Source organism: Barbatula barbatula, assembly GCF_947034865.1.
Source record: "Barbatula barbatula genome assembly, chromosome: 11".
NCBI classification, from domain to species: domain Eukaryota; kingdom Metazoa; phylum Chordata; class Actinopteri; order Cypriniformes; family Nemacheilidae; genus Barbatula; species Barbatula barbatula.
In genome coordinates this window covers 1,193,714-1,212,559 of record NC_136774.1, presented here as the reverse complement: position 1 = coordinate 1,212,559, position 18,846 = coordinate 1,193,714, and the positions used below count along the sequence as shown (strand labels likewise).

General features: G+C 40.4%; 1 long non-coding RNA gene across 1 annotated transcript; it reads right to left on the bottom strand.

Moving 5' to 3' along the window:
- Positions 1-10,701: 10,701 nt before the first annotated feature.
- On the bottom strand, positions 10,702-14,567 carry LOC306900442. The gene is made up of 3 exons (XR_013787295.1): positions 14,438-14,567; positions 14,239-14,370; positions 10,702-13,881 (listed from the first exon to the last, which is right to left on the bottom strand). It is a non-coding gene; the product is annotated as an uncharacterized lncRNA (long non-coding RNA).
- Positions 14,568-18,846: the final 4,279 nt, after the last annotated feature.

Sequence of the window (18,846 nt, the reverse complement as noted above, 5' to 3'; positions counted from 1 at the left end):
CTCGTTGGGGTGTTGACACAACATTCTGAAAGCAAAGTAAAGTTCTTAACCGCTCTCGGGGTTTCCAAAGGTGGTCTTGAGAATGTCAATGTAGTCCATAGAGGTTGCAGATGGATCGTTGAAACGGGCAGCCTGGAGGATTTCGAGTGCAGGACCCTTTACACTTTCCATTATTCTAATTTTCTTTTCTCTTTCAGGGCGATCATATTCTTCAATCATAAGTCTGACTTGTTCAATCAAGTTTTCCTACTCTTCTTCTCCCTTTTGGTGTGGGCATGACCCAGCTTGGGGTTCCTCCTCCTGCTTAGGAGGTCCAAAGATTCTCTAGGTCACAGCAACCCCCTCTAGAACAACAAAAGGAATAGCGTCTGCACTCACATAGCACAGTTAAACTTTGAGACAGTGGGTCATACATTCTTCCTCTCACCTTGACTCTCCCGAGTGCTTTGATAGTCTGCATTGTTTCTTCAATGAAACCTACTTCAGTTTCCGGAGGTATATCTTAAACTACCAAAGCTTTCACCAGGTCTACGCCTTCTCCAACACACCACTTCTTAAACTGAGCCAACCCCACAGGTTGTGCGCTTACAGTGATCACTTGTCAACACTAAATTTGATAGTTTGTAGATGTATTTTAGCACAAATAAAGCTTAAACTGTGTTTAAAACTATCTCTTTAAACATACTATTTAAATCTATCCCGACGGTGCCTCCATTTTTCTTATGTAGCACCCCTACAGCCACTCTGAGCGTAACTTACGTTGAGAATTGTGGGTGCTTGGGTTCGGTGTAGTTCGGGTGGATACCACGAAGGTGCACCTAATAAGTTTCTAATAAGTTGTACAACCCGTTTGAATAAAATATCAAAAATAATGAGAGTCAGAGATATTTTAACTTAGAGAAAAAACAGGGGTTAATTAAAGGGGTTAATACCCTGATTTTTTAAATAAAAGATTTCGGCACATAAAATATAAAAACTTTTCCCGAAACAAAAGATCAACGATTACACAAAAAAAATAACCAAACAATTCCCCAAATACTTAAACTGTGCTGGTCTTGTAAAAACATTGAGTGCGATGAACAAAAACTTGCAACACAATGAGAGTGTGGAAATGCTTCAGTCCGGCTGCTAACATGCAGCGCGATGAACCAACCGGTCCACCAAAGAACCACCACGTTAGCTAGCTACTTCTGATACTCCCGATCTCGACACTCAACAAACACCCCGAGTCCGGGATCTTCTTATCTGAACACCAAGTTCAGTTTTCTCGGCTTTACTCACTGCTTTCTATCGTTATATTCTCTCCAACGCCCCAGCGTCCTGTATCTTCCCCGGTCCAACCCAAAAAAGAGAAATCACTGAGCGCGAGCTCAACAAAAAAAAACTTTGCACCTCTAATTGCATTTGACTGAATCTAAGCGTGTTGACTTGTCTGATCTGATACAGAAACATCCATGTTTGTTTAACGATGTTCCTACATGTACAAATTGGATTGAACATGAAGTTTGAGATGCCCAACCAATTAAACAGCGTTTTAACCGCATGTCTCCAGAGAGACTTAAACATATAGACTCTGAAATTGCTTACATGCTGGAAAATATTATTGCAGTCCTGTCACCTTTTACATTTTACATTTACATTTAGTCATTTAGCAGACGCTTTTATCCAAAGCGACTTACAGATGAGGAAACATTTGAAGCATTTATAACAACATAGGCAACAAAATACATAAGTGCATCAAACTAGTCCATTAAAGCCTAGCACAGTATAAAAAGCTAAGAATAGTGAGGTTAGTAAGTGTTTTTTTTTTTTTTATAGAAGGAAAGGGAAGAGAATTAGGAAAAATCAATCAGCGACGTGTTGACGGAAGAGATGCGTTTTTAGGCGTTTTTTAAAGATGGCAACCGAGTCTGCTGATCTTGTAGCAGCTGGTAGATCGTTCCACTAATGTGGAACAGATCCAGAGAAGGTACGGGAGAGTGACTTTTTTCCTTTTTGGGATGGTACCACTAGTCGTTCCTTTGCAGACCGCAGTGATCTGGCAGGAACATAGATCTTTTAGTTGGTCTTCACTGTGTATTTCGATTCCAAAGGCTGATAAATCACCTAGATTCTGTACAGACTTCAGAAAGGTAAATTCAGTCCTGGGGTTCCTTTCAGGAAAGATTCCTTTCCATTGCTGTGTTGATCAGGTTGGTTCGGCCAAATTTTGTTAGCAAGTTTGACTTGCTTAAAGGATATTGGCAAGTTCCGTTGTCTGTATGTGCTCACAAGGTGTCGGCATTTGTTACACCATCTGGACTCTATTCTTATAGAGACATGCTGTTTGGTATGAGAAACACTCCAGCGACATTCCAACGATTGATGAATCGCTTTGTGTTAGGTCTAGAAGGTTTTTCCATTTACCTGGATGATCTGGTTATTTATAGTGACACATGGCATGCTCATCTTATACGCATTCAAGCTTTATTTGACAGGTTGGCTGAGGCACATCTGTCTATAAATCTGGCCATGTGTGAGTTTGCGAGGGCAACGGTAACGTATTTGTGTCTTGTAGTGGGGCAGGGCCGTGTAGCTAAGGTCTAGGCCAAAGTCAGAGCAGTAGAACATTTTCCTAGGCCTACAGCTAAAAAAAGAGTTACAACGGTTTTTGTGTCTAGTCGGATACTACAGGAGTTTTTCATCTGACTGAGTTGTTTAAAGCTAAGGTAAAGTTTGTGCAGTCTAATGAGTGTCAACAAGCCTTTGAGAACATTAAGTCCCTGTTGTGTTGATAGCACCACAGTTTGATAAAACATTCATGCTTCAAGTAGATGCAAGTCAGGTTTGTGCAGGTGCTGTTTTGCTACAGGAGGATGGTCAGGGAATAGCGAGACCAGTGAGCTTCTTTTCTAAACAATTCAACCGTTATCAGCTGAATTATTCAGTAATAGAGAAAGAAGCACTGGCACTTGTTGGGGCTTTGCAGCACTTTGAGGTGTACACTGGAGGAGGGCCACTTGTTGTGTACACAGAACACAATCCGTTGACATTTTTACAGTCACTGAAGTGTCCCAATCAGAGACTCATGAGATTGTCGCTGTTTTTGCTAACCTTTGCACTGGAAATTAACGTTAAAGGAGTGGACAACGTAATAGCAGACGCGTTGTCACGTGCCCCTATGCTTTAAGTTATTGATGCCATATCCTGTTGTCTTATGACCTGTTTTTTTCCCTCTATGCCTGTTTTCTTAATTTGATTCCCAGGTATCGGGGTTGAATGGGGAAGGCAGTAGTCCGAGCGCAAGTTAAAGTTTAATGTATATATTCCACCATTTATTGTATTGTGTTAATTTAGTAATATTTAATTATTTATATTGGGCCAGCGACTTCATGGGGGGGTGTCAGGTTGTGACAAAATGGGTGGTTGGGGTAGTAGGGTTTTTATGTCTCACGTGAAATAATTAGATGAGTGGTTCTCAACCCAGTCAATCTTGCACACCTGATTCAGCTCTTGCAGCTGAATGAAGTGACAGATTGAAGCAATAGTTCACCGGAAAATGTCACCATTGCCTTGACCAATGTTATTTTTTTATTACTATGGTTGACCATTTTTGGGGTAAACTATTCCTTTAATGGGTACTCCAAGAAATTTTCTTGAACTACTAATTCAGATTATAAAATACAATCCAGTCTGTTCAGTAAGACCTGGGGAAGAGTTATATTATAATGACCAATCATACTTCACACTTGAACAGCAAAACATTTATTCAAATAAGGGCTGCATCAGTACGGTTAAAATAATAATTACTTCAAAGTTATTGGTCATGGTTTGACATGTGTCACTAAAGAAATGCACAACACAACTCAGGCAGAAATTGGACAACAGGGGCCCAAAATTGTGTTCGTCCAAAGAAGATTGTGTTTGATATTGTGTTTTCTGAGTGTTTTCATTAATATGAAGAATTCAGCACCATGAACAATTTTAACATACATAAAAGTGTAAAATTTGACATATTTCATTAAGTATGTTCATTAAGCTTTTTCGTGTTATAGTGGAATCTTATGATTCTAAAAATATATTTAAGCTCACTTGGCTCATCCTGCAGAATCGTTTTTTTAATCGTAGGGTTCACATAACATTTTGTGAGAATTTACATCAGTGGGAGGTACTAATATCCAGTCAGGACCAATTTCTGCAATCATCTGATGAACAGCAGGTGTTCCATAATAATAAAAGATGCTATACTGCTGGGTATTTAAAGCCCTTAAGAGTTCATAAGTCCTACAAGACTAAGGAGAAAACTTGTCAATCAAGGGTAGGTTTAAGAAATGCCAACGACAAAAAGGGACAGATGTATAGGCACAAGCTGGAGGAAAGGAAGCTGCAGTGTTTCAGCTATTGAAAGCTGGTATTCTAAACAGGGACCAGGGATATTCATCAGACATATGGTCAGATCTATCCATCGCTTTATTTGGTAAGACCACTGGTTATGGGTTATATGGACCGAAAAGGTGTTCAGGACCAAATAGCCATGAGCAATCAAAGTGTGCAAACGAGCGGGATAAGAAGACTGGAGCCAGCATGACAAACAAAGGTAAATATTGTTTTCTGCCACTATAATTCTATAATCCAATTGCAATTGTGCCCAGCAGGCCCGAACACATTAGGACACTTTAGCTGTGCCAAACTTATTTTTCTAAGCAGTAGTTCAATAATTGCTCTCAATAAATGCCCGGTCTCACCTTAAACAAAGGATCGTGGACTGTGTCTGTAAGGACAACACTTTAAACCATTTTAAATATACACTCACCTAAAGGATTATTAGGAACACCTGTTCCATTTCTCATTAATGCAATTATCTAATCAACCAATCACATTGCAGTTGCTTTAATGCATTTAGGGGTGTAGTCCTGGTCAAGACAATCTCCTGAACTCCTGCTCCAATAGAGCATCTTTGGGATGTGGTGGAACGTGAGCTTCGTGCCCTGGATGTGCATCCCACAAATCTCCATCAACTGCAAGATGCTATCCTATCAATATGGGCCAACATTTCTAAAGAATGCTTTCAGCACCTTTTTGAATCAATGCCACATAGAATTAAGGCAGTTCTGAAGGCGAAAGGGGGTCAAATACACTATTAGTATGATGTTCCTAATAATCCTTTAGGTGAGTGTAGTATCCATTGATTTAATTTAAACAAAGCATCATGCATTAATCATGGACATATTGATTACAGTTCAAACCATTTTGGTTTCCTAACCACACTTCTATATACATTTCACCACGGCTGACCATAAATGGCTAATTGTTATGTAAAAGAATTCCTGAATATATACTTACTGTTCAATCTGATCTTCCATGGACAACGTAATGAATTGGAAAGAGGACACCGAGGCAGATATTGTCCAAACTAACATGGACTTGGAGGAGAACAGCAGGAATTTAAAAACAAAGAGTGCAATGGATGATAGAGATCAAAATGACATTTGCCCAGAGGATTATACTGTGGACCCGGAAGAAGCAAGTGAAGCAGGCGAGGATGTACCACGGGGAGATGTTTGGAGGACAGTACCGAAGGTGCGTAAAAAGTTTACCATCACCCTTGATAGAAAGGAATGGCACAAAAAAAGACCTTCAATAGATTACACAAAATGAAGGCCACCCTGAACCCACTATGTCTATAAGGTATTTAAACCAAGAATCCCTTTTGCACTCTGTCTTTTAAATATCAGAACAAAAAAGCTACCCACAGCAGGAAAAGAAACCACATTTACCCATTGTGGCAATTAGCAAATTCCCATCATGCAATGCAAAATACAACTTCAAACTGGAAAACAAGCCAAACTGATTGTGCAAAATTGTGCTTTATTTCTCCACGTAGAATGACCAGTAAATTCAGTAAGTTAGTGAGAAAAAGTTTAAGCCAGCAACAAACCTCAAAAGAGGAAAGGCCAGAGCAATTATGCATGGCCCCAGCCATCATTTCTATAGAACTCTAAAAAACACACACAAAGCAGAACTTTTGTCTGGAAATATGTACAGCTGCCTCAACAGGAATGTGTTTAAGGTTATCAGATCGGAAGTTAGGAAAAAGCAGCAACTGCACACTGATTTGTTACTGGAAATGCAAGGCGTATGCCTAAGGGAAGTTGACACCAGATATTTCAAACTACCTGGATACATTCAGCATTTCAGCCTGGACAATTTTGGTGTTCATGTGTACACTTGGCTTGGAATGAGTATTCTTGTGAACCATTTACGCAGGAGGCTTCCTGTTTCCCTATGTCTCAATGCAATGCAAAATTGCAGATCAACCAAAGCAAGTGTTGTACTATGCACTCTCTCTTCCAGAAAGGGGTCGGGATGCACCCCCTTTTCCAGTGTGTGAAATGCTGTCAAATGATCATCCAGTACCTCACATTACATATTGGCTAATGCAATTTACAATGCATCTGTCCAAATACACAAAAATGCACATTCACCTGGTTGAGACAAACTGTAGTTGGGCTCTCATGCAAAGTGTTCTGAGAGCTTTCAACGGGGAGAAAATCACATCCTACCTGGAAAGAGCTTTTGACCATTGCACAGGCAGAAAAACACAGGACAACACCAAGCCTTACACTGTGCTGCATATATGTTCTGCTCACATCATCAAAGCAGTCAGGCGAGCAATATCAAAGCAAACCGATGACCAAGAGCTGAAAGACTTTGTAACATTTGTATTTGCTAGACTGCAGAATGCCTGTTCACTGGCTGAAACGAAACATATCTTTAGAGCACTGTGTACTGTTCTGACAACTCCACAGAGCAATGAAAATGTCAAGAAAAGCCTGAAAGATCTTGAACATATAATTGCTACTAAAAAGATTTACTCTTTTGGCATTCATTGCACATACATTTAATGTATGTGCAATTTACAAACTGATTTAAATTGTTGAATTATAATTTGCATATTTGTACTTTCAGACTATTGATTGTTATCTGAGAGCGATTCTTAATGCAAAGGGTGCATCTGCAAAACTGTACTTACTGTCATTACACTACTGGTGGGATTATAAATGGCCCAAGAGAGCAGATGCCACGACAAGGACTCTGTGACATAAAATAAATAATCAGAAACATAACTGAAAAGTGAGTGCAGCTCCAAACACACATGCCTGGTGTATTCTATATGTGGGAACAGTCCAGGAGTAATGTTTTTTTTTTAATATAGACAGACTTAAATTTAGGTCCCCAATTTGACTTAAGTCCCAATTAGTTTGTGTGCATTCAGGTTTAGGTCCCCACCAGGATGTAAAAACTACATACAGGCACATTTATTGTATTTTTGAATGTCATGCAGGATGACTTTGCGCAATATGATATCGTAATCACTGCTGTCAATGTGAACAATAACCACTTGAGGTTTGTGGTAAGTAAAAGATCAATATCTTGTTTGCGTTAACATGCATTACACATCAATACATTACATAAGACAATAATTGGCAGAAACATTACTATTGGATTATTTTAGTATCTCCATGCTGTATCAAAACAAATATGTGTGGTTGACCCTCAACATGGAAATTATGAACTGGAGGCCTGTGGAAAATTTGGGTATTAGCCTTTCAAACAACCTGTAACTTTTCTGAACTGTCATGACACTTGACAGTGTGTTTGGGACTTTGCTTAAGAAAACATAAATCACTGCAGGAGAAATGTGCAAAAGAAACTTTACTAGCATCAGGTATTTACATTTTTTATGTCCTTTTTGTATTTCTTGGACTGACCATTTATGTATTAAAATGATAACCTTTGCAATTGTTGAAGATAGATGTGTCAATGGATGAATATTGTTCCATCTGTGGACAAAAAGACAGACCTCAACCACAAAAGCACTGCGTTTGGGTAATTCATGATTTCAACATTAAACAAATTTAACATGTCTTCTGTTCCAGATTCAATGTGAATTGAGCCAATAAACAGACTGGATATCATCGTTTACATCTTTGTAATGCATTTTTTGCATTGAGTGATGTTTTTAATGTTAGACAACTGTCCAGGGATAAATTCATCAAGACCATTAGGTATAAAGACTGTTTATGTCAGTAATATGACACAAATTGTCATGAATGGTTTCTTCTTTATTTAAATTGGGTTGTTTTATTAAACATAAGTTCTGTTAAAAAACATGAACAGGAGAAGGAGCTTTAAAAATGCTTGACATATTTGAAGTTTTTTTCCAAAAGGCTATTGAGCTGAATAATATAATTCAAGAAACCAATATAACACAACCAGATACATACAGCAACTAATTAAACGTAAGAGTTGTAGTATGTTCTTAAGAGTAAAAATGATTTTAAATTTGGTTCAGTCTAAGTCAGTAGTCTACAATTAATGCGATTTGGCTGTCCGTTTACACGGAAACTGCGTTTTAGGGGATTGATAACGCAAACTTTTGAAAACGGGTTTCAAAGTGCAAGTTTTTCGGAAAGTTGTTCTCATTTCCGTGTAAACCCTGCAGTACGCAAGAATGAGAAAACAACATCGTGCGCATTCGTATTATGTGTGGGGGTGTGGTATGTGCGTGTACACCCAAACACAAAGAAGAAGAAGAAACAAATACAACAATGGCGGATTACATGGGATTTTTCTGTGCTGCGCAATAGTTTGTTAACGCTTCTCCAGCAAAGTGTAGATTTTCTACACCAGTGCTAGAACCTCCAGCGGACACGGATTATTTATCTACAGCAAAATCTTAACATTCCTTCACACCGATGAAGTGCTTTTAAACAGCGTTTTTGGATCAGACCCGGGAGGACCAGTAGATGGAAGGAAAACTTTCGAATGTCCAAACTTTTCGCCATCTTGTTTGTTTGTTTGTATATGTGCGCTCGCTTCTCTTCACTATGACTGAGGAGAAATGCAGCGCTCTGTATTGTATGGTCTCTTTAGCGACGGAAGTTACCGCCTTCCAATAAACCGTCAATCAATCATCAGGGACTCTGGTATTTTTTCTTTACAAAGTGATGTCACCAACTTCTGGCGTGGCATGCGTAATACAGTGTTTTATTCATTTTTGCGGATCTGTGTAAACGTGGATGGTAACGGACTTTTCACTTCAGTCCTGCATGTTCAAAATTTGAAGAAAATCGAAGGGACAGTTTTTCCCAAATTTTCCCAAAAATTTATTATCAGATGTAAAAGCTTTTTTCCAGCTGGGGTTTGTCTTCTCACACACGAGAAAAACAACCCTGAGCCTTCCGGGTTACAGATATTTATAATATATGTGACGTCGTTTCTCTCTTCAGGCTCCTCCCCTGCCCTGGGGCGGGCGTTCATTCCTCTGGAACCAATCACCTCGGGACACGTTAATCTGACTCCATTTCCCAGCAAACTGTTGGTTTTCTACAAAACATGGTTTGAAAACAGCCTGTCTTGCAAACAGAATGTGATTAATGACAGGAACATTCTTTCGCACACACACACACACACACACACTCGTTATCTTAAACTCAGCTCCTGCATTCCTTCACGCCTCGTTTCACACTCCTGCAAACTAGTTTTCAAGATTAAAAGCAAGCACAGCATAAACATACTCATATCAATATATTTGACAGTAAAACAACAGTAAATATAAACTTGTAATGCATAGAACATCGTAAACCCATCAATGGTTATGATAACGTTGTCGTGTGTACGTGAAACTTTTTAAAAACGCAAAAGAAAAACTTTTCCGTTTTTCATCATGTAAAAATGTCCTTAAGTAGCACTTGATCTGTGCAAGTAGCTCTGCAGTGTTCTTGACTTGAGTAATCATAAATCCATAAGTGCCTCTCAAGAAGAAAGAGTTATGAGATCACCTGATGGATAACTGGATATTTGCACCCAAACTTCAATTACTAAATTAGTAAAATAACTACACTACAAAAATCAAAATCACTGAACAAATTTTATAAGGTAAATATATAAAAATATTATGGACAGGTTCTTAACAAAGGATGTATGGTGGTTGTTGTTGGAATGGTTCATATTCATGACGACGAAACCTATTATTCATTTCTGCCTGGTAATGCAAGTGTACAATGAACATTTTGTCTGGACCTAGAAACATGTAAGCTAGATAATACATGAACCCTTATGAAATTTGAAAATAAATTTGAGTTATCGAATTGAAGTGTTGGATTGAGTTCGCTCAAACTTGTTCTGTTTTTTATCTTAATATAGTCTTTAACCTGTTGCCATGATTGTCTCATGAAATGTGTAGACGGTTCTGAGGTGGATGACGTCACATCATTCCATAGAGATGAATGTGTTTTTAGCCTTTTTAAAACTTCTGCAGACAACTATGTTTGGAGTTAATGTTTATAACAATCGGGAATTATAATAAAATGAAACTGCAAATTGTAAATGTATATTAACAAAGCTATTGAAGGTGGAAGTCCGCAATTCCATAGAATATCATTATGCTGTAATGTTAAGATTGGTACCCACAGAAAGTAGTCAAACCTGTACATTAGGAGGGGGTGACCCAAAACCTTCTGAAATAAAAATGTTTGTCATGCTTGAAATTAAAATGTTATAGGTTGTTTGCAAGTGAAAAAAGTACAGGGGACAAATTGTGCTTGGAAAGATATCTATCTAACAGTTTTGTTTGTTAACTTGTAAAACATTTTATGCATCCCTGAAACAAGTGAGTGTTTCACAATCTTTTTTATTTATCTTAATTTTTTTTATTTTCAAGTGCTTGAAGACTTTGTCTGTTGTCTGGGGGGGTCAATAATTGCCATTGAACATCAATTAAGTTAGCAGAGGTTTAGTTTAGTTAGTTTGGTGTTCGTTAAATAGGGAAACATAAATACAAATAAATTGTAAACAGTTTTTTGTCATATGTGAGATAAATTAATTAATATTTTTAAATAAAATATTTCATGTCTGTTTTGACGGACATGGAAATCTGAAATGTTACTAAATCTAAGATAGATTGCTAAATTCTGTTTGACTAGACAGAAAAACATTATGATATGTATTAAAGAAAAACTTCATAAATGATCTTAAGTTCCCCAGCTTGACACGTACATAACAGTTTACATAACCTCTTCTCTTCGCTCTCTCAACGGAGGCAGTCGCATTTTTCTTGCTCCCGTCCTCCCCTTTTTTTCCTGCTGATCTCGTGTCTCGTCTCGTATCATCTATTGAGAGATTCTCTCTGCACTGCTCTACAACTGAAAATTATGGATCTGATCAACTGGTCTCTCAACGCTATTGACACCATCTTCTCGACGAGAAGCTTGGGTTCGGGGGAACCTGTCTGCCCTGACGGAACGTTTGCAGCTGGCTACACGATGGACGCCTGGGAGAGATGGCGGATTGTGTGTCTGGCTCCTCTTTCCGTGGAGGACATTGAAGATATCTACCTATTTGGAACCATGATATAGGCTGTGCCCTTAGTTATCGAGAAATTAAGAAAACGGTAACAGCTCTCAAAAGTCTCGTAATGCTGCCCGTTATGATGGAAGTCGTGGGAAGAGAGCGGTCGGCTCTGGAAATGAGACTAATAACCGCAATATGGATTCTATCACGGAGAAGCTCACAACTTTGCAAAGGAAAATTTATACTGTTGGAGACCAAAATGGAGAAAGAGAGTAGCCGTGGAAATGGAATGCGGTTGCTCGCCCCAAGACTAAACAATCAATCTTATATTTTTCGACTCCCCCGTATCAGCCTTGGCCAAGGCTGCTGCTGAAATTCAACCCTGAGTGGAGCAGTATGGAGAGACGCTCTTGCGTCCCTCCCCCATTCTACTGACACCTACACAGACTATCACACACAAACATAGGCCGCACTCGGGGGCTGTCTCCCATCCCCAGATCCATCGCCTCCGTCACTTTGACCCGCCAGCCTAACAAGTGGGTCTGTATACGGCGCCACCATGGCAGCAGGATCAGATGGCTGCTTGTCGGAACTGGATTACTTATCCCTGTTGCAAGTCTTGTCTATGGTGTATTATGTACATGTTTTTCTCCTCACCTTCCCTATGTTATGCTTTATCTTCTAAAAATACATTTCGTTGCACTGTACTTATATGTGTGTAATGACAATAAATTGAATCCAATGAATCCAATCCAAGCAGTTTATGAGTAGACTAACTTTGATTATTTATTTTGTTATACGGGAAGCATGTATACATTTTGATGCTTCTGGAGGGTGTTGTTAAATAATAAATGTTATTTTAACAAAATAATAAAAATGAAAGCTGGACACCTATGTTTAAACCTACATGACTTTTAATTGTATGGTGTTGATTTCTTGAACATCAGCGACTGTTTGTATCTTTTGTAATAGTTGTGTGAGTCAGTTGTCCTCTTTGTAAAAAGATAAATCTCTATTATACAGTTACTTGTAAACAGGTAATACTGGCAGTTTTACACCTGACAAATAATTTATCCCTCACAGTCCATCATGAAGCTTATAAACTCCATCTCACTGCCTACAAAGATGCCCTCATTGCTGCCAAATCTGCCTACCTTTCGACGATTCTCACCGACCCCTGTCAATACCCCAGAACTCTCTTCTCCGCAGCGAACAACTTCATCAAGCCTCGGACCAACACTCTACTCCTGATCTCTGCAACTCATTCCTTCACTTTTTTGCTGACAAAATCCACAACATTTACCAATACCAACTCCCGACTCCACTCCGGAAGTCCTGCCTCCCCGTGCTATGCCCCTACCTCTCTAACCTCTTCAACTCCTCACTGTCCCTTGGAACTGTCCCCTCTACCTTCAAAACTGCTGCTGTCACCCCAATCCTTAAAAAACCTGGTCTCAATCACTCCTCCCTTAACAAATACCGCCCAATATCCAATCTCCTCTTTCTGTCTAAAACCTTGGAACGTTTAGTCGCCGCACAACTACAAACCCATCTTCATGCCAACAACCAACTCAAACCCCTCCAATCTGGTCTTTGCCCCACCACAGCACAGAAACCGCTCTCCTCAAAGTCCTCAACAACCTCCTCACCTCGGCTGACACCGGTTCCCTCAACATCCTCATCCTACTCGACCTGAGTGCAGCCTTCGATACCGTGTGCCATAACATCCTGCTCACCAGACTCAAAGACCTCGGTATCGAAGATACTGTGCTCAGCTGGCTCCACTCCTACCTATCCAACAGATCCCACTTCATCTCTCTCCATAACCACACCTCTGCCACAGCCACTCAAGGCGTTCGCCAAGGCTTTGTACTCGGCCCCCTCCTCTTCCTCATCTACATCCTCCCTCTTGGTCAGATACTCCGCCACTTCAGCCTGGACTTCCACTGGTATGCTGATGACACCCAGATCTACCTCAGCATCAAATCCCCCCACAATCCTCCCCTCTCCCACATCACTCTGTCAGCTGTTAAAACTTGGATGCAACACAACTTTCTCAAAGTCAACATCGATAAAACGGAATTCCTCCTCATAGGCTCCCCACTCTTGCCATCGACGGCACCATTGTCTCCCCATCTCCCCAGGCCTGCAACCTTGGCGTGATTTTTGACTCCACCCTCTCCCTTGAGCCTCACATCTGTCAAGTCGGTAAAACCTCCTCCTTTCACCTCCGCAACATTGCCAAAATCAGACCCTCTCACACCCCCAGCTGCTGAAAGACGCATTCATGCCTTTATCTCCTCCAGACTGGAATACTGCAACTCACTTCTCCTAGGCATCAGCTCTACCAACATCAACCAACTCCAAATGGTCCAGAACTCAGCCGCCCGACTCATCCCCTACTCCAAATCCTGGCATCACATCACTCCAGTCCTAAAACAACTCCATTGGCTTCCCATCCCCCACCGGATCACCTACAACACCTGTTTTCTCACCTATAAAGCTCTCCACCATCTGGCCCCCACATATCTCACTGACCTCCTCTCCCTGTACCAAGAAAAAAACATGGCAACATATGAGTTTGCGATCCATTTAGTTTCATCAGTGTAAATATGTTTTGATGAATATGGCAAGCTAGCGATGCAGGATGGTATTAAAGGTATTTAGTGAATCAGAACCAGTAGTGCGTGCTTTTAAGCAAAGTTTATTTGAATTCTTTAAAACTTTTCATTTGAACATCCATAAAATGTACATTTTAACTTTATAAAACATATATACATTTACAACTTTATAATACACAATCTAAACCTTTTAATAGATTTTATGGGGAGAAAAAAAACTGTGCAGCTCCTTTTGGTGCCAAACAGCAAGATTTAATAATAAAGAGTATCTTAAGACTCTTACCTATCTTGTTATCCACATGCCCTTGCAGAACGATTTCCTCCCCTGTCCCTGGCACTGATTAGCCACTTTGAGACGGTCTTTTCTGCATCTTTTCTAGTTATTTGTTTTGTAAGGGCATTTTTTTCGAGCTTCCTGTAAAACACATAGAATATTAAAATATAAAATTTCAAAATTAAGCCTGCAAATTGTTGGACCTTACATTCAGTCCAGCATGTTCAAAAATGTGAAGAATCGAAGAGACAATTTTCACAAAAATAGTTTATAGTTTATTATCAGATCTAAAAGGTTTCACAGCGCTGGGTTTCCTCTACACAACGAGCCAACAACTCAGATCCCTCCTTTTTTTACACATGTTTATACAACAATTGACGTGTTCTGACTCCTCCTCCCTTAGCAACCTATCAGGTCCTGCGAACTCTTGGTGACCCCATTCCGTTCTCTGCAAAACAATATCTTGCGCAACATCTCTCAGCATTGTGGGAATTAAGATCAATGTATAAAATCAATGAGTGTTTCTTTGTCTTTTGACCAGTACATTTTTGTGTGTGTGTCAAAATTATGAAATGTTTTAAGTTTAATAGATGTGTTTTAATCATATAACCATTTGTGTGCTATATAACCAAATTATGTTTTGTGTAAACTTGCAGACAAAGGCTGGTTTCAGAAAAGTGCAAGAATGTTGTCTTGCAGAGAACGGAATGTTGCCAGCAAGAGTTCAACAGGACCTGATTGGTTGCTAAGGGAAGATGCAACCCGAGACAGAGGGGGGAGCTACGGAGACACGGACGGCTCACATTCCTGTATATAATGTGTGTGCGAAATACTTTCGGGATTATTATTCACTCGTTGTAGAGAAAACAATCCGGCGCTGTAAAACTTTTTGCATCTGACAATAAACGTCACGTATTGTTGTGAAAATTATCTCTTAGATTCCTCAAATTTTTGAACATGCAGGGCTGAATTAAAAGTCCAACAGCATCATTTCAATGGTTATATGGCACACAAATGGTTATATGATTAAAACATATTTATTAAACTTGAATCATGTCACGCAGGAAAATACATTTGATTAAAACAAAATGAATCATCCATTTCTATATCGATCTATATTGATCTTAATTCCCACAAAATGTTTATTAACCAAACAAACACAGAAACAAGGGCACAGGGCAACATTTAAAGGCATAGTTTACCCAAAAATTTATTTTCTCTATCTAAAATTGTAATTTTTCAGCCATTACAGTGAAAAAATGGAAGATAAACATTTGGGTTGCTCACACTACACCAATCGAACCATACCTGGGCGCATTTCAGTGAATGGTTGTGAGCCAATCGACCCAAGCTTTATCAAATGCGCCCAGGCATGTTTCGATTGAGAACTGCGAGTGTTCAAATCCATTAACTCACAGTCCCCTGGCCTGGTTAGAAGAGTTGGGCTTGAGTGTGTGTAAATTTTATTATAAAATTTGAATTTTGTGATTGCTGCACCACAGATTAAGTTACTTAGCATGAAAATAAACTGTACACATGGTCCATATTCTCATAATCTGGGATATTGACTGTCCAAGTATGGACAATTATTTGCATACAATCAAACTAATTCATGAACAAACTCAACTCTACATCATAACCTGTTTGCACATGAATGTTACAAACAAACCAAGAGCAAGTAAACATACCATATACGACCTCAAACAGTCTGAGGCCCCGAAACTCCCGGTTTCAATGCTGGCCAACAAAATTGTACTCTCTTGCTAATGGGTGGTCAAAAAGGAAGGCCATCGTTCTTCTTGTTGCTTCATTAACTGTACTCCCTCCAATTGCCATCAAAGCAACCTAAAAGGAAAATAGGACACTCATAGTTTGAGAGATAACAAAAAAGTACCCTGAATATAAAACGAGTGAACTGTAAAAATAAAATTTGTTGTTTTTCAAATCGTATTGTAACGGTCACCAACTGGAGTGCCCTTGAGAACCACCAGAGGGCACGCCACACCAGACTATTATCACTCACAAACAGTGTTGGGCAGTAACGAGTTACTTTTTACAGTAACTAATACTGTAATGCATTACTTTTTAAATAAATTAACTCCGTTACCGTTACCATATGGTGCGTTGTTCGTTACTTTTTTTGAATTCATTTTGGCTGAAGTGTAGCCTACAGCCTAACCTGTTTACAGCATCGACGCATTAGGATTGGTGGATGCAACCACTGTAAACACGAAGACGCACTGTGGGCGTGTTTCCGTTTATTCAAGTATGTGCGGCAGTCATGGCGAGTCAAGGCGAGAGCAAAACGAGTTTCTCAAAGTGGAAATATGCTCATTATTTCACTTTAGTTGAGCATAAAGACAAAAACCTTATAGTCAAATGTAAGTTGTGTCTTTCTAGTTCGAAGGTTCTATCGACTGCGGTAAACAGCAACTCCAATCTGTCGAAGCACCTCAAGAAACTACATGCCTTGACGAAGTTGGAAGCTAACCGGTGTCGGACTCTGTGGACACACTCGAAGTGAGTCAAGCCTCTCCAGCCAAACAACAGCGACTAGATTTTAGCCGGACTGTTAGCCAGGGACAGATCAATAAAGCTATGGCACAATATGTTGTTGAAACATGATAACGTGCAGGCGGCACACAGCAAATGGGACGAAAAACTTTATCCAACTACTTGGATAAAGAATATAAAAAAATGGAAAGTGAGCTGAAGACAACATTTGAGGGGCTAGACTACATCGCGACCACTGCAGACATTTGGTCTGTCCACAACAGAAGCTTCCTAGGCATGACAGCCCACTGGATAAACACCGCTACTCTTCAACGCCAGAAAGCTGCACTGGCCTGTAAAAGGATCAAACGTAGACACACGTATGGTGTCATTGCTGCTGAGATCGATCACATTCATTCATTATATGGACTGTCAACAAAAGTTACAGCTACTATTGGGGATAGCTAGGACTGTATGTTATTTTAGGTGGATTCGCTGGAACACCTCATCCACACAGGCACTCTGATTAGAGAGCGAGACCGGACAGAGTAGAACAGTTGACGTGGCTTTAATGAATGAATGACCACTCCAAATTACACACAGCACGATGTTTACTGTTTGAGCCTTTACATTGATCTGTACTGGTATCTGCAATGAACATGAATATGAATATAAATAATATATATAAGGAGGTGTGCTAACTTAATGAGCACATTTTAACTTAACTCCGTTAGCACATTAAACATCATATAAACATTGCTACAAAATAGCGTTAACTTAAATATGCGCCGAATATCGCCGCTTCATTTGCACATCAAAAGAACTAATCTGCGATCGTTAACGGATCATTATAACCCACCTTTATCACAAACGCAAACAGGCATCAATGTGAAAATAAACTAAGCATCCGCGAAAGGCAAAACATAATGTTCCCAAGGACCCCTTAGCTGCCCATCGAGGTGCCTGATGTAAAAACACTAAATTCAGCACTGCATCGTTCCTTCACAATAAAATAAGACAGTAATAGGGAATTTACAACAGCCGCCCCCAGAATAGCCTAGCTATTATGTTAAGACTACTAAATTCCTAAAGGTGCTGCTGGAGTCCCTGCACTGGTTTCACCGTCATCTGGAATGGCAGGCAGCTGGACCAGCCGTGCCACCGGCCGCAAGTAAGTCTTCTCCCCGACTTGAACCTCGGCCGACCGGACATGACCGTCTGCACTCTCTATCACCTTGACAAGCTCTCGGAAGCTGGGGATCGACGATCATAGCGACTGTGCTCTGGACAAGGTCGTTGGTGGGTCGCCGCCACTTCTGCCGGACTTGTAGTGAAGGAAGGTAATGCCTAAGGAACTGAGCCCAGAAGTGGTCCACCATCATCTGACAGTGGCGCCAGCGTCGTCTTGTGAGGGTGTCAGGAGCGTAGGAGACTTGGGGTAAGGAGGCGTCCCGCCGTCCCATCAGCAGCAGGTTAGGCGTCACAGGATCCGGATCAGCTATGTCTGACGAAACATAACCCAAGGGCTTAGCATTGAGGATGCTTTCAACTTCGATCAATAGTGTGAGGAGGACGTCTTCATGGAGGGATTGCATCCCGATAACCACCTGGAGGGCTTTCTTGACGGACTGTATTTCACGTTCCCAAACCCCACCGAAGTGAGGCGCCGCTGGTGGGTTGAACCGGAACTTAATTTGATGTTTGGCAAGTCTCTCTTGTAGATCTGGGACCATAGCTGCGAACGCCTCTCTAAGCTCTCTCTCAGCCCCTCGAAAATTAGTTACTTGGTCTGAGAGTATCTCAGCGGGGGTCCCTCTTCGTGCTACGAACCTTCTCAATGCCAGGAGGTAAGTGTCTGTGTCGAGACCAGCCAGCAGGTCTAGGTGGACACAGCGTGTTGTGAGACACTTGAAGATCACCCCCCATCGCTTCTCGTTCCGGCGTCCAACCTTAATGACATATGGAACGAAACAGTCCACTCCTGTAGAGTAGAATGGGGGCTTTAGGAGTCGCAGACGGGACAGAGGAAGGTCTGCCATTATGGGGACCAAAGGCTTTCCTCTCCATTTGGTGCACTCAGGGCAGGTTCTCTGATGTTTTTTCACAGCCTGTCTCCCACGTATA